At 42.8% G+C, this 17,256-nt stretch overlaps 1 long non-coding RNA gene across 1 annotated transcript; it reads left to right on the plus strand.

Moving 5' to 3' along the window:
- Positions 1 to 6,904: 6,904 nt before the first annotated feature.
- Positions 6,905 to 16,054, plus strand: LOC125324191. The gene is made up of 3 exons (XR_007202854.1): positions 6,905 to 7,037; positions 7,555 to 7,635; positions 9,845 to 16,054. It is a non-coding gene; the product is annotated as an uncharacterized LOC125324191 (long non-coding RNA).
- The last annotated feature ends 1,202 nt before the right edge of the window (positions 16,055 to 17,256 follow it).

Consider the following 17,256-nt stretch of genomic DNA (forward strand, 5'->3'; position numbering starts at 1 on the left):
GCCGGGCGGGGAGGGGCAGGGCTGGGCCGGGCGGGGAGGGGCACGGCACGGCCGGGCGGGGAGGGGCACGGCCGGGCGGGGAGGGGCAGGGCCGGGCCGGGCGGGGAGGGGCAAGGCACGGCCGGGCGGGGAGGGGCAGGGCCGGGCCGGGCCGGGCTTCGCCAGCTGGGCCGGTGTCGGCGCCAAGGCAAAGGCGGAACAGAGGCTGGCAGATGCCCTTCCGCTTGGGGCAATCGGCTCCTGAAGAACTGGTCCCAGGCTGGGCCTTTCCCCCCGCCGTAGGGGGACGGGCAGAGCTTTTCGCTTGCCTGTGTTCCGCGGCACGAGGGGCCGGGCCGGGAGGCTCCCGTGGCTGGGGCGGGAGCAGCTCCCACGGCCGCGGGACGGTGCGCGTGGGTGGAGCCGCGCTCCTTCGTGGTATCCACTGGGCTCCCCAGCGGCCGGCGGCAATCCCGGCCGCACCGCCCGCGTCTGCCTAAAAGGAGCGATTAGCAGCAGCCAGGCAACAGCTTGGAAACTGCCTTGTCCGGTTGATTGCCCCCTACTACTCATATGAAACCTGGGACAGGCTCCCAGAAGTACCTTGGACTTAAAGCTAGGCCTTCCCCAGATGGGAACAGACACGTGTATTGGTAACCTCTCTCCAGGATGAGGAAGATGCCATAGTCTGGCTGCATGTGAAAAGCCCACTGCAGCTGAACCTTGTCCTCAGAGGAGCTGTGGGCTATGACCCCTCTCGCTGCTTTGGGGTGTAGCTTTTTCAGGTGCTGAGCGCACAGAGAGACCTGTGGGGTCAGTGCCCAGCCAGCCCTAAAATACTCAAAAGCTCAGTGACACTAAATAGCACAAAAATAAAAGAACTTTCAACAGGAAGGCCCTGAACCCTACTCACTGGAAATCTTGATGTGAAGATCATGCTGTATGAGTATTATGTCCTTAGTTGGATTGTAGGATGTTCTCAGCTCAGTATGATTTGTAACTGTTTATTCACTGGTTTGTTTTTTCTCGGGCATCCATTGTGCCTAAAGGTTGCATAAGCAGGTTATGCACAACTTTATGACTACATAGTGATAATCTAGTGACCAGAAGATTTGCATAGTGCATAGAAGATTTCTGGGGCTAATGTGCTACTGGACTGTATCTTGGCATGCAGACGTGTGTTGTGTCACTACTAGTCTGGCAGCCCTCAGTGACCAGGGGACATAGCAGCCTCCATCAGACCTTGAAACAGGCTGATTCTTGATCTTGTTGAGCCATTTTGACTCTCTGCTTTATTTCTTAGGGATTTATACTGCTTCACATTGCCACTTGTCACCTGAATCCTCTTGTTAGAAGTTAATCTTGTCTGAACGTCTTTAGTCCTGCCTTTGCTTTTACTTCTCTCATGTGGTACAGCTTTAGCTTAGGTATCCCCCACAGTTCCTCACAGTGTCCTCAATAAAGCCACACCAAAGCCATGCAACCTTGCCTTGCAAACCTAGGCCATGGCTGGCAGGCACCCAAATCCCTGGGCTGTGAGGTTGTGGGTGGCAGAAACATGCCTGACCTGTGAGTGTGTGAGCTTGAAAGGGGAGCTCAGGAGGACCAGCCCATTGCAGGAATAATATTCACACTCACTTGCAATCAAAGAAAAGGCTAACAGTGAAACAAATGGCTGATGTGATACAGGAGGTTAAACCAGGGAACTGGAATGCTTCCTCTGACCCTAGATTTCTACATTCTTCTCGCAGACCTTATAATCCATATATAAAAATCCATATGCATAAATCCATATGTTCTTCTATGTTAATTACATGTGCGTGAAAGGGCTTGTCTTCATGATGTGTCTATAATCTGCTAAAAAAGGATTTGTCTCATTAGTATGCATTTCATATTAAAATGCTGATTTATTTCTGTAGACAGAATGCCACACAAGGCAAACTGCACTGGCATGAGAATACAAACATAGCTGCTAAAGGTTATTCTGCTTAATTTTATTTTTGATGCTTTAAGATGTAGACTGCAGTGCATGTCCCTGGTTAAAGCAAACAGCACTAAGAGATGAGGTGGAGAGTCCTGCCTCCTTTCACGCATTGCTCTGAGGTGCTACAGCTTTGTGGGGCCCCTAAACAGCTCATCCAGCACTTAGGCAGTGGAGCACTGGGGGGGGGGGGGGGGACGACCCATGGCTGGGCATAAGTGACCACAACTGCTTTTCCTTTTGTCTGGCTAAAATACACCCATTCCTCCTGCTGCCATTCTCTGCACGGTGCGTGGGCATGATTTGATTACTGTCAGACATTTCTGCAGTTTCTTCTGCAGCTCCTTTTTATCATTTCATGATTTGACTATTAGCTAAATAGTAAGTGTTCCCGCATGGCCTGTTTAGGATGTGTGAAGCAATTTATATGAAATAAAGCTGTTAAATACTTGTGTTCTTTTTTATTTCAGTTTTCATACATTTCGTTAAGACTCTTGAGTCAACGTTTCTCTGAACCAAAGTGGAAATGCTAAAATAGCCTAAGATTTTTTTAGAAAATAAGTAACAAAGTATTTTATTTAGGAAATGGACCTGTTTTTGTAAAAGAAAAGGATCAAAAGTACACCAGGATGCTAAGTGTTTGTGTAAATGGTTTTTATAGATATATATTCACACAAATACTGAATTAATGCAAGGAGCAATAGAACTCTTGCCATTTCAGTCAGGCATTACCCATTTGGTATTGGTGGGCATTCTGTACCCTGACCTTACCATGGCTTTTTTTTTTTTAGAAAGTCTGCCAATAGCCACAATTTGAGATGGCCAAGTGGCCAAGAGGGCCAAGACTTTCGGGGTAACTCTGTGTGAGGTACGAGGAGGAAGGAAATTTTCTGACTTGTGCCCCGTCATTCTCTTGGTCTTCTGTTAGCACTGTTCTCTTTTGAAAACTAAACCAGAAGTAGCCACTAGATGGCTGTATTTAGTAACAAAAGGCCACACATGCCGCCTTCTTCTGCTATAACCCGTATAAAAGATGCAGTATCATTTTTATAAAATCAATTAATCTTTTCATAGCAAAATTAAGGTGGACAGGCCAAAGAGGCAGGACAAACCACCCTGAAAAGTTCTTCAGAAAACCAGCTGGAGCAGGACAGCTTGGACAGCATGGGGCTTGAGCATGGAGGTCCTGAGCTGTCCCCTAGTGCTAGACCCAGCCTAATTCTAGAGGAGGCCAAGGATGACATTTCCTGCCAGGACTATGGGGAGACACCCCTGACTCAGTTTGAGATGCTGCTAGAAATCCCAGATATGGAGCACTGGTCAGTCAGTGGCTGTGCCAGCCATACTTCTGGGTGGCAGAGGCAGGGTAAGGCAAAAGTAGGACATCTCTGCCCCTTCCCACAAAGAAGTCCTTGGACGCCAAAAGAAGGCTGTGGTGGGTTAATCTTGGCTAATAGCCAAATACCCACCCAGCTGCTCACTCCCTCCTCCCTCCCCTCCTTCTCCTGTAGGACATAGGGAGAAAAAAGGTGGGAAAGATCATGGGCCAGGATAAAGACAGGGACAGTGCTTGCCAATTGCTGTTATGGGCAAAACAGACTACTTAAGGGAAAATCAGTGTAATTAACTGCCAACTAAAATGGTGAAAACAAAAAGAACATTAAAACAACACACTTCCTCTCCCCTTCTCCAGGCTCAATTTAACTCCCTCAATCCAGACTCTTCTACCCACTCCAATTGGTGCAGACTGGCAGGGGTGGATATGATCAGTACAGAGTGGTTTCTCTCTGCTAATCCTTCCTCCTCACACTTCCTCTGTTCCACTGATTTGCCCATGAACTGCAGCTGCTGTCAGGAAAAATCTCCTCTGATGTGGGCTCTCTACAAGCTGCAGTCCTTCGGGAATATTCATGTGCATCCTTCATGGGCTGCTGTCCAGCTGCATGGGCTCCCATATGGAGCACCTCTTCCCCCTTTTTCTGACCCTCATCTTCCCTCTGCTGCTTCTCCCTTATTTTTGCCTCCTCCTCTAGAAATCATGGAAAAGAAATACCTAGTGTGTCTACTTGGTCTTGAACCTTCCGTCAATGATCAGCTGTGAAGGACCTGCCCTTGGGTGCACTCGAAAGGGCTCATGGCATTCCTACTGCCATGGGAGCAGCCTGGGCACATCTGGACTTTCTTCAGTGTCTCTGAGAGGGCGTGCAGAAATGGTACTCTGCCCTATTTGAAAATGTTGATCCATTCCATAAGGGAAATATAACACTCAGAGTAAGAAACATTGCATATTAAACATTGGCTTGTTTCTATTACGATTTAGAAATCAAATTCTTAGGTTAAAAATCTTTAAGAAAGCAAATTAAAAATCACTAAGAGGGACTGAAGAATTTCTTTCACAAAAGATTTTGAAATTTTTGAAACCCTAATACTGAACTTGTCACCAAAGAATTCTAGTTAAGTGATAAAAATTCGGCAGAAGAAATATACGCCTGCAATTACTCTAGCTCGGATTCACACAGAAATTTCACTTTAACAAAAATCTGGAGTTTCAGTGTTACTTGTTTTTAATGAGAATTTTAAGCAGACCGTCTGATTATGTCATGAGTTTCTCATTTCTTGTGAAATAGTATTTTGGCAGAACTGACATGATACTATGAATATTGCTTTGATAGCATTGCTTCTTTTTAATTATGAAGTGTTGTGTGAGGTTTTTTTCAACCACTTTGGATGTGGTTAACTTTTCTCATGCATTTTCTTCCTGACTACCTGGTTTTTAGAACTGTTATGATACTCAGGCTGATTTCACAAGCAGAATGTGGAAACCTGGCCTCACAGAAAGACAAGAGGAAAATCCGTCACTGACTTCAGTATGGCAAGTTTTTTCCATCTATGATTCCTTGACCTATCTCATTCTTGGTCAGGCAACTAAATTATTTAAGTTTTTTTTCTTCCTTGTAAAACACCTGTTTTATTTCTACATAGATTAGAGAAAGAAGAGTAATTTTTTTTTAATAGGAAGTCTTTAACAGTTTCTTGTACATTTAAAATGTGAAAACTGTGGATTCATCTTAAGAAAGGAGCCAAAGTTCAAACCAGTTCTGTCTGAGCCAAAGCAATGCTGCATCCCAGTTTCCCAAGCACTACGATGAGTGCCCAGTGATAGGAAATTTTTGCTTCTGTATCTGTGTCTGATAAAATATTTTAAATAGATCCTTATTTCTTCATATAAAACAGTGAAATGTAAGCAGTCAGTACAGCACTGGCTTAATCACTGGGGTTTTCTGTAAGGATACTGTGGCACCACAAACCTTCTCTGCCCAGCAAGGCTGAGTTCCTGGGTGGGAACTCTGATGTGCACTGCCAGGGTTAAGAAGAAACAGTGGTGGAGAATGGCAGGCAGGCCAGGCAATAGCTACCGAAATAACTGACCCACAGAGAGGGACTGGTGTATCTTGTCAACCATGACAATTGTCTTCAAAATCTTGTCACAAATTCCCAGATGAAGACAATAGTGTTTTTTCTACACCTTTTCTCTGCTCCAGCAGTGAGATTGGAATTTACATTACTACCTACAATATTAAAAATAAAACTACTGAGGTCAGCTGAAAGTGTCAACAATGAGATTTATCTGAGGCTGAAGTAGTTTAATCAAAGTTTTACCTTCATCTTAGTCTTTCGGTGAAAGGAAGGCTCTTTCTCCAGGGTATATCATGTAAACTGGCAACTACAAATTTATTTACAAAACTTAATTAAAATTGTGCAAAACCCTTTCAAACATTTTTTAATAATGTCGTGCCAATTTAAATTAGTATAAATTTCAAAGTATGCAAATAAAATGTAACACAAGCATACTCTAGAGACTTTTCTTATGCTAAGTGGTGATTTATTTATTAACTTTTTGTCCATTTCTGTCAATTGCCGGTAAGTGTCCCAAGTTCTGTCTGTTGTTTCTAATAACAGGAGCAAGACTCATGCAAATTTGGAGAAAACATATAGTTGCAGCCTTCTAAAATGGGGAAATGATGGATTTCTTAACAGACTGTCAAGCTAATCTTGCACCTCTGTTTAGTCAGTCCTTGATGAAACTGCCCATTGTGACGCCAAATAGAAAGTGAGTTGTGATTATGAGCCTCCTTGTAGAGCTTGTCAGCTGTGAGCCTGGTTCTGGCCATCTCCTTCTCTTACAGAAACATAGTCACATCATTCAAGAGATGAGGGTGATGTCTGTTTGCTGCACCAGCACTAGAAGATAGGCTGGGGTGTGCATATATAATATGCATTTATATAGAGTGTCTCAAACACCTGATCTAGTGTATGAAAATGTTATGCAGAGCAGTGTTACTAGGCATGCTATTTAAAAAACACCAACACCTGAAGCATTGACAGGTTAAATGACTTGTCTAGGTTATAAAGGAAAATTGTGGGAGACTTAAGAACTGCCACACATTCTCCCAAACCCACAAAATCATCTTATTCACAGACAGGCCTCTAAAAGGATTCATCTAAATGCTATGTTTGTTGGAAACTGAACTCCAGTGCTTAATTCCTCTCTCCATAAAATGAATACTTTGTTCACCTTTTCCTTCTTTCTCTCTATGGCTGAAAGTACTACATGTTAAATGTGCTGCAGCAGCTGTACCGTGCTTCTTGTGGGTACATACTGCTTGTTCTGCATTCCTCTAGCAGCTGTCATCAATACCCACCAGCAAATGTTTATATGAAGTTATTATTATTTCGTTAAAAATATGATACATAACTTCAAGGACGAACACTGACAAAAAAGCAAGCTGTCAGATACGTATTCAAAAGGCTCAGGACTGCTCATCTGGAACTAAGGGTGCTATGAGGTCAAGTACTTCCCCTTATTCAACCACACACAATACCCCTGGCTGCTCTGTAATTGTAGTTTTAAGCATTTGCTATCTTTGGTATCAGATTGTTCCACCAACAATCAAGGTTTGAAGTGAAGAGGAAGCTTTGTTGGAAAGCTTGTGGTGTTAACCCAGGCCCTGGCTTACTTCTTGCAACCAGAATTTAAGGATGGCAGTGGAAGACTTCAAGCTGCAAGTAAAAACAGGTCAGTTCTGTATGGTGAAGGTGACACCTTCCTCAGGAAAAGGATGTCAAGTTGTAAAACTGCAGGTAGAGAGGCAGAGTGTAGCTGTGGGGTTTTCTAGGGCCTTCTTTGTGGAAGAACTGAAGTGTGTTGACAAGCAACATCTTGCCTGGCTTGTGGTGCCCCTTGGGACGGTAACAGTATTAGTGGCTCTTTGGGTCACTTCCAGTCTCAATACTGAAATTTGCATGAAATTTAAGAAGAGACTCCTCTCTGGTCTTCTCCTTTCACTGTTTTAATCAATGAATGAGGATTCTTAGGTAAATGTGCCTTCCTCTGCTGTGCTGGTAACCCAGACCTCAGAGTGATGGGTTTGAACCTGAGGACTTCCAAGTGACTGCTCACTGGGAAAGATGTCACTGACTGTCTGCCTCCTTCAAGTCGACCACAGTGCAGTCCACAAATTAAGTGCTAAGGAAAGTATGGGTTGTTTTCCTGATTCATATAAAGTGCATCGTCACTCTTTTTTTTCTTTTAGAAAGAAACATGGGTAAAACTTCTCATGAAGCTCTGAAGGCCAAGCTGTAGCCTGCATCGCTGTATCTTGCTCATTGCTGTGGTATGTGAATATTTTATTGAACTCTATAATGCATGATGGCTACTGAAGCCTGTGGTATTTTCCTCTGCTTTCAACAGACACTGGAAAGACATGGAGAACATTATTGAAGAGGGAGGAAACATTTACAAATAGTAGCAATGTTACTTCTCAAGCCAAATTAAAAAAAAAAAAAGGAAAAAACATAGTTAAATGTCAGGAAGTGGTTCTTAAGGGAATAGTTCTCCCAAGGTCTTGTGCCATTTTTAGCCTTGACCATGTAAGCAGAGCACAGCAGCTCTCGAAGGACACGTGTGGGCTGCTGGCTCCACGGGGCATGTGCAAGCACACTGCACAGTCTGAGTGAAGAGGGAGAGAGGGCACCTGCATGCCTCTGGGGAGGGGATGCCTCAGAAAAGGTAGGTATAGAAAACGTCTCCAGAGGATTACAGACGACTAGATTGTTTTATTGGAAGTCTAGAGAATTAGTTCTTTCATTGCCCGTTAGGTAGCATTGTCCCTGCTTTTGTTATGATTAGAAATAAAACCTCATCTGCTGCAGTGCTTGTTGCTCTGGCTAGCAAGGGGCAAGGTGAAGTTGTACACTCACATCACGTTCTCTGAAACACAGACAGTGCAGTGGGACAGTGTGAGAACCAGCCCTGCCTTACCCAGCTGAGATGGAGCCCCTCCTGTCTGTCCCATGTGGGATGAGGGAATGGATGCAGCTCATCTGGCGCCAGCCGTTCCTGGGGCCTTCCTAGGCTCTTCCCAGAAGATGAGCATGCCTTTGGCCCTTTCCACTGAAAAGAACTGCGGGGGAAAATGCAAATGGCTCAGCACAAAGCAAAAGATTGGGTGTACTCCCAAGTGCATGGTGAAAAAAAGATAGTCCTGGGTAGGCTGCTAATCACTTGGTGGAAACATTTCCTAATTATGCAACAGGCAGCCTTAAATAACCTCCTAGAACAAAAGCAAACACTTCTCTTTTGATGCCACACCTTCTTAAGGAGGGAGAGAAGTACTGAGACGAAGCAGAGAGAGGCAGCCACTGTGAAGTGCTGAGGGCTTCCCAGGGCGGCTGTGGAGCACGGGGTGGGCCAGCAAGGATTGTATGCTGGAAAGCCGTGTGTTTGGAACAGAGCTGGCTGGTGGCTGGTCACGGAGCAAAGTGCTTGTTTGCAGACGGGAAGATGAAATGCAGCGAGCAGGCAGGAAGAGGCTGTGGCAAGAAAAGGGGAGGCAAAAAAAAAAGGCTAAAAGAGGAACTGGGAAGGAGAATCTGCCCACTAGGAAACTTACTTTAGCTGCCAGTGTGACAACTCTCACTGCACGACAACAGCTGTGCCGACCACTGGCACTGCCCTGACGCCTGGGCTGGCTCAGCGTTCTGAACACACCCAGCCTCTGCCATTGGAAGCACCAACACGGAGACATGCCAGAGCAGACGGGAGACCATGCACACAGGAAAGCTCTGGAGGTCCACCAGCCCCTGGAAGGCAGTGCAGCAGTGGGAACTGAAGGCATTGTTTGAGGACATCAGATGAGTGTGCAGGATGTGCCGCTGCAGTCAAAGGCCTGCTTCCCGTCTGACATCTTCTGGCCACAATCATGTTTGAAATGTACGAAAGTCCCTGTGACATTTTGAAAAAATATGACAATATTTTCATGTTGCTTGGAGAGATGTAGCTGGAGATAAGAGTATGTCTAAAACAACTCATCATGAACTGAAATAAAGAATAACTGAGACTTCTGAGTGTTTCCACCTAAGGTACATAGAAGTTTGAAAAGTACCTAGATAAAGTGTCTAAGGAACTAGAACTACTTTGACATGGGAAAGGAAGAGGTTGCATGAACCATTATATACTTCCAACTTAAATTTTCAGTAAAGAGGTTTTAAGGAGGAGAGATACCATCTAAATTTTGCAGAATTTGTTTTTAGAGCATCCACCTGTGGACTTTGGACAAAAAAAAGCAAAGTGACAGAAATCAGAATAAACCACTTAGTCTAGCTGCATGATCTACTAAACCCTGTCTTGTGATGAGAAACCACATGAAATCTGTACAGATAAGCCATCACCAGTGGCTAGTTTCCCCTGTGTCTTACTGAGAAGAGGGGGGGAAGAATATGCGTAATTAATACCCAGGGGAAAAGTAGGGAACATCTGGTGAAGTAATCCTTCATTACATTCAAGTGGGTATTGATCAAATTAAATAAAATATGCTTTTGTAGCAATATTCCCCTGGAGAGGGTCCAAACAGAAGCAGCAGGGGAGCTGTGATGTGGCCTGGTGGAACAGCATCCCGCCCACCGCTTCACGCCTGGAGGCACAGAGGAGGTAGGACAGGGGGAGATCTTCTGCTGAGATGGGCCCATGCACTGCAATGCTGATGGGCATGAAGGCAGACTCATAGAGTCTGGGTGAGTATTTAAGGGCAATTTTTTTGATTAAGTTCGTCACATGGTCTTTGATTAAGCTAGAAGTAGGAGGACTAAAGTGAATATTTGAAGGCTGGAAAAAAATCACCTGCAAGAAAAGTTTCTGGGTGTGATGTGACTTATCTTTTCCTGTTTCTCACTGTTATTCAGTGAGAAGATGGTTTTGTAATTGCAGTTATTATCTTTAGGTGATAAACTTAGTTCTGGTGACAAGATAAATAATGTTGTAAGCAAGACCTCATTTTCCTGTTACTAGTTTCTTTGGTTAAGTAACTTATGCTAGTTATCGAGGAAAGCAAGACCTCATTTTCCTGTTACTAGTTTCTTTGGTTAAATAACTTACGTTAGTTATGGAGGAAAGCAAGGTACAATGGAAATATACCTTGTCCTCTTATTCAGCCTTTCAGTAATATTGTAAGGTAAGTAAGTCCACGTAAGGACTTAAGGTTTTGACATTATGTACAATGATACTGCAAAAAACTTACGCTGTTTTGACAGAGATAACTTTACAATGCTAGCTGCAGTCTTAAAAAAGCCCAAAACAACAAAACAACAAAACTGTATGCTTTCTCTTTCTTCATCCTGAACAGATTTTTTCAGGAAAAATTACTTCTGCAAAATGTTGCCTCTTAAATTTGTAATTATAGTTCCCTTGAAATTTCAAAGCCTGGAATTATTTAGGGCACAGATACCCTGGTTCATTCGCTGTGAGCAAGGCTAAGAACAGCTCTGCGCATTGGTCTGCTCCAAGTGACAGTTGCAGTGTAAATGTGTCCATCCACACTCATGCCTCCAGATCTCTAGAGAATCTTTCTGAAAAGAGATGAATGGATGAACCAGAATTTAATGGCAAAAAAGGTTGTATCCTTGTGGGTGACTGGGGTGATGTCAGTGGTTAGAAACTCAGATCTAGCTCACGCTTCACTGCACATTTTGGATTGGGGTGAATGGCTGAACACTGCTGAGGTGTTCCTTCCTCCCATTCTGGAAACACACTTGTTTGGGGGATTTCTGAGACCTATGCTTTCAAAATTCACAGAAAATATGACAAAACCTGAAAAAAAACCCCAGCAGATTCAGCCAAGACTGTGTTTATAGAAGCAGCAGACAAAGAGATTTCAAGAGGTTTTGCCATATACCCTAAAGACTCTGGGCTGCATTTTGTGTGGTATGGAGGGATCTGATGGAGGCTGCGTTGAGCTTGGGGTGAAAATAGGATTCAATGAGCTGACTTTCCTAGTTTTCCATACTGCTCTGAGCCCAAGGGGAGTGCACTGGCTCTTGCACTCAGGGATTACCCAGGATATTGCTGGACAAGGATGGATGCCCTGACCTGCCTGAGAACCCTGCCAGGAAATGCCTCAGCTTACAAACATGGGGACTTCAGGGTAAAGTGTCAGTGCTGGTGTTTGCTGGCATACAAAATGCATGGAAATGAGGAAAGAAATGGAAATCCTGCCGAAGGTGAGATGGCCAGGTGCCAGCTGCACAGAGGTGTGCTGCGCTGTCTCAGCACCACCACACTGCCCAAGCACCTGGACACTGGTGTGAACCCCTGGCTGGTTCACCCAGATTCTGCCCAGCAGTCTGCCCTGAGAGTCAGCAGGTGCTGTTCTTCTTGGTAACTAACTCTTTTTATGCAGGCAGTATGGTAATCTCCTGTGGTCACAAGTGGGAAACCCCCTCTTTGCACACCACCTTGTAAAAGCACCACTCAGACTCTCCCCAGACAGAGCCTTCAAAGGGAAAAATTCCTCTTCAGACCTGTCAGGCATGTATCTGCTGAAGAAAAATGTTCCTGACGTGTCCTCAGTCCTTCAAGCTGCAACCTAAAGTCCTTGGAGCTGAGAATGACAGGGAAATCCAAAAGGATGTTTCTCCTGAGTTAAAGTCTTAACAGACTTCCCTTGGATTATGTCCAAAGCCAGCTCCAGCACCAGCCCACCAATGAGGGGGCCAGGGTGTGTTTCTTTCCCAGAGAAAGAAATAACCCCTGTAGAAGAAGGATTTTTCATTTCTCCTCTGGGGACGGGCTATGCTATGCTCTGTCTAGGGGAGCTGCCAGAGATCTCACCTGCTCTGTGGCAGCACCACGCCTGGGATCCCACCAGGAAGGACTGCTGATGGAACTAATGACATTTGAACACAGCCCAAATCTGGGCAGAGCTGGCTTGCAAGAGGCTTGGTGGTGGACAAGGGGAACCTAGCAACCTGCCTCAGGGTTCAGCAAGCGTAGACAAGTGTCAGTGTGGTCATGCTGACTTCTAGTCACCATGGAGCACCCGACAGCATAGAAGCTAATGTTAGTTGGTCTACTGTAAATTTGTCATTTTTCATTTCTTTTAGTTAGAAAAATAAAAATACCTCATTTCTTCATGAGCTTTTTTTCCTCCTGCATATAAGCTAATCCAAGAGCTATTTAATTCTCACTTACATGGCAGTTTTTCTTCTGATAGCAAATATACTTTAAGTTCTTTTACTTGTGTTCCTATTAAATATTAGTACAAATATATTAATTACTTTTTCTTTTCTAAATTAATGCTGTCTTTTTGAAAATTATCAGTGACCTGGTGGAGGAATCAAACATCACACCATTTTCTCATATTTACTGTGTTTGCAGTTTGTTTAGCCCTTGTACAACACAGCAACTGTATAGAATTAAAAATAAAGAGCATCACATTTTCCAGACTGAGGGACCAAAAGGTCCTTCTGTCAGCTGTGCTGGAGCAGCTCATTAGCCAGAGCACAGCAGTGGAGTTGCGTGGAAGGTGCAGACATGTAGGAGTAGGGAACTTTTTGCATTGCCACATAATGCCAAAACTTGGTGGTTGAACCCTAACCCAGCACCCTGTGTGTCATCCACTTGTTCTTTTGACATCTGACTTGTTTACAGCATGAACACGTCTCTCCCACATACAGGGATTGAAACTCCCTGAAGTCTAACTTCAGATGCCAGGAGATAGGGTAGTTTACACCTTTTCCACAGAGGTAGGTAAAAAATTTTACCTAGTATAAAAGTTCTTCAAGGGTTTGACTTTGCTTATTTTTCTTGTGGATTAGATAGGTACACTAGGGGCTACTAAAGGTTAATGACACTGGAGAGCCTTTATACTGTAGGACATCTCCCTAGGTCAATTTTTGTCTGAAGTCAAAATTTCTTGCAGCTTGGAACTGAAGGTCAATGGACTGAGTAAAATGATTAGATTTTCTTAGGAATTCTGCTTTATCAGAACATGAACATTAGTACAAGGATGACTTTAGGAACATTTTGTGTATCTTCCCAAGTCTGAATTGCACCCACATTGAAGAAAATCTAAAACCAATAAGGGATTTTTTAGAATCCAATTAATCTCAGTCATTATCCTTTGGAGATAATAAAATTCTAAGCATAGAGGGAGAAAATAGTCAGCAAACATCTTGGTTCTGTATCTAACATTTACCTTAAATAATAATGTAATGGAAATTATTGTTAATATGTGGTACAAGTAAATAGGATCACTTCTTCTTGAATGCAGCTTACATCCACGAGTCCTACAAGAGTTGCTTAAGAAGAAGGAAAACAGCCACTGTCATTCTATGTTAATTATTAGAAAAATAAATCTTCTTTAATAAATCTGATCCAGTGCTTTGCTGATGTCAATTTCTAGCCTGGTTGATGAAAGCAAATACATAGAATTTTGTGAGGTATTTGTTTTGGTATTGTAGAATATTTGGACAGGAAAATCTAGCAACTCTTGCGGGCAAAAAACCCCATGCCCATTAAACTGATAACTGATGCCCTGGTGTAATTACTAATATGTTGGCAATAAGAAATCTTTACCACATGACTTCTCTAGTTATTTTCTGCAGAGATCAGTGCCAGATTTGATCTCATTCTACTTTTTTGTCTCTGTCCAGGAAGAAAATACTAAGTCATAACTTAATATTTTTTTGTACAAACCAAAGATGCCAAGAAAATGGGAAAACTAAATATGGAGGAGGAAGAGGAGTCAGACAGCGTAAAATAGATAATTAGCAACTAGTCAGCTGAAACAAATGCACTTTGATACAGGAAACTACAAAGTGGGGTATTACATCCTGAGAGCAACAAAGAGAATAGGGGGCACAGTGAGCAAATAGCACAATATGAGCTCACAGTTTTACAGGGGTAAAACTGTTTACGGATGTCTTGGCAAGCTAACAGAAAAGGTTTCTCTTGCCCTTGTATTTCTCATTGCTGAGGTTTTGTTTCTTTCCATGCTTAGAATTTAGTAATTCTAAAACTTTTCATTTGTTCTTCTCAGATCTCACTGAAATCACAATTTTATCTTTATTATGAATATTTTTCCACTACGAAGAGGGTGTTTATCCCTTGATTATGTCAGTAAGTCAATACAGAAATAGATAAAAGCTAGCTAGATGAACTTCTCACTTCACTTCCTTGTTCATGCCACAGTGGTTTGTTCTCATCTCCCTTGATAACCTCAGAGTAAACAAGTGGGTCATCTATTTGCCCCAGTTTGTAACATTAATCACTGTGCAAGCCTTGGTACACAAATTCCCTGGTACATCTCAACTGCATTATGATTCAAAGAAGCTAAACACTTATCTGCAACCAGCTGCAAGTGGTGTACAGAAAACTGAAACTCAGTACTTTTCCTTGTTGTTTGAAAAAATTTCAGATTTTTGTTTTGTCAGAAAAGAAACTGATAATGGAGCCAGGTAGACCTTCGATGCAATTTCATTGGCTACAAAGGAAACCCTATTTTCTTGAATGCATTATTAATGCCTGTAAAGGATATATTGGTTTTGGCAATTGCCTTGCCATTAACGCTTGTTCCAAACAGCCCTGTCCTGATACATCCATCTCCTTTTGGTCTGATTTGCTACACTGAGAACATGTTGGCCCTGAACCTGGAATTTTTTTAAGAATTCAAATACATTTCTAGAACACTGTTAAAATAACCAAGGAAATGGTAAGGAAGCAACGGTAATGAATGGTAATTCATTAGTATTTAGATGTTGTTCAATGCAGAGACTTGCATGTGGTTTCACATGCTCCCTTTGGGCAAGTTTAATTTTGATTCCTCTATATCCCATGGAGTACCTGAAAGAAAACATGACAAAGTGACTTCAGAAAAATGGAAATGTCTCCAAAAGTGAGACTCAGTTGATCCCAAAACTATGGGATTGTTAGTGTGCAGTGAGTACGTTCTCAACACACATAGAAATAATTATTGTTATTTACATATCAGATCTTTCACCTCAGAATGTCAATGCATGTTGTAATCATCAATTAATTTAATCTCAGAACTACTGAGGAGAGCTAAGTGAGTGCTACATCCCCAATTTTATTCAGAACAAATAAATAAATGGAAGAAGTGAGAGGTTCATTTCCCAGAAATGCAAGGCATTTAAATGCCTAACACCCATTGATTTCAGGAAGCACTCGTTGCCATAAATTTTGAGTGACTCTGTCGTTTGCCCAGCATCAAACTGATTAGTCAGGAAGCTATGCAGAAACAGGCAACCTGTGTATTGCCCTGATTTCCTAACTTTCTCCAAGAGGAAACATCTCCTTAGAAATGGGTTGTGAGATTCAGCTCATCAAATGTGTCCCCTTTAGAGTGTAAACATCTGCATCTGGACTAATCATCTGGACATTCCTTGTAGTCAAGGAAGGCTAAGACAACAGAGATGAATCCCACCCCGTGTGTCTGCACCGCAAAAGCGGAATACCAAAACACAGCCTACACCAGCTGTGGTCATCCACTTACCCTTGATATCCAGAGATTCACTGGAAAAAGTTACAAAACAAATCCAGGGGATTTCCACACAGTCCTTGATGTTATCTTTAATGTTCTAATTCAGTTTCAGAATAAAGCACTCATTTATACTTTTTCTTGTGTCTACTTGCCTCTGCTTCAACCAACTCAAAACAAAGAGATTTTAAACATTTACTGGCTCCACATGCCTATAAACTTAGCATTTTCTCATTTTTATGATATCTCTGATGTCTTGTGATTATTTTCCATTTATTATAAGCTTTTCTGGATTAACTTTATCTGCTGATGATATTTTCATTGTTGCAGTATTAAAATAGAGATTTAGTCAATCTTTTATGCATTAGCAAGTATTTTTCAATAGTTTATGGCTTTTTGACTGGGGAAAAATAAATCACAAACAATGATCTAGCTAGACTTTCTCTGGAACTGAAAATATTTAGTTGCACCCTGAATTATAACAGAAAAAGCATATTGATAAAAGATTAAGCACAAACACAGCTCTACCAGCTATAATACAGATGTTATTATTACAGACTGAGGCTTCATTGTCAGCAAGAAGAAAAGAGATACAACCTACCCATAACTGCTGTGTTTGCTGCTGGACTTTGTCGAGAGCTTAGTTTGAAGTTATTTACAAATAGGAAGTGCTGTTAACTCAAAAGAATAAATACTGTGAAATTTGGAAGGTCAGCCCTTTGCAGAGCATGGCTGGGTTTCTGCATTTCTACAGACAAATTCATCTGCAAGACAAAGAAGGCAAGCACAAAGAGGAGCCTTAGGGGCTAGAAATTTTCAGGAAGCTGCATTTGTGACCCTCACCTTCTTCAAAGCCTTGGGAGTAGAAGAAGGTGATATCTTGGGAGCTGGCTCAACAGTGGGAGCAAACCAAGATGTACCTAGACCAGTGGGAAAACAGTGAAGAAGAAGCGTCATCGTGCTGTGAAATAAAATTACAAGTACCTTGGGAAGTTGGCTAAAGCTGGAAATGCTGTGTCATCTATTTAGCGCATGCAGATGTGGAAAATACAACAAAGCTCTGCACATTAAAGATCATATAGTTCCTCATCCCAGCTGATGACAGGTTTCTCTTCTGGGAGGGGAGAGGGAGCGTGGGTCCGAGGACAGACATGTGGCAGTGAGATAACTCAACATTGTGGATGGAAATCAACTTACAGTGTGCAGGCACATGAACAAACCAAATCCTCAGAAAAAATCTTACCACTCTGAGGAGGACTCGGTGTATCACGGAGCTCAGAGTGGAAAGCTGCTGCAGCCCCTGTGCAGAGGAGATGAGCAAAGATAAAGGTCTGATGCAGCACCAAACTGTCTGAACTGAAAGTTGGTTAATTAAATCATGAAAGCCCAGTGACAAGAAATTCTGCCTTAATAGGTCCTTTCTGCTGAGTACACAAAAGAAAAAGCGAGAGGAAGAAATTCTGG

This window comes from Corvus hawaiiensis, chromosome 3 (assembly GCF_020740725.1).
Source record: "Corvus hawaiiensis isolate bCorHaw1 chromosome 3, bCorHaw1.pri.cur, whole genome shotgun sequence".
Classification (NCBI taxonomy): domain Eukaryota; kingdom Metazoa; phylum Chordata; class Aves; order Passeriformes; family Corvidae; genus Corvus; species Corvus hawaiiensis.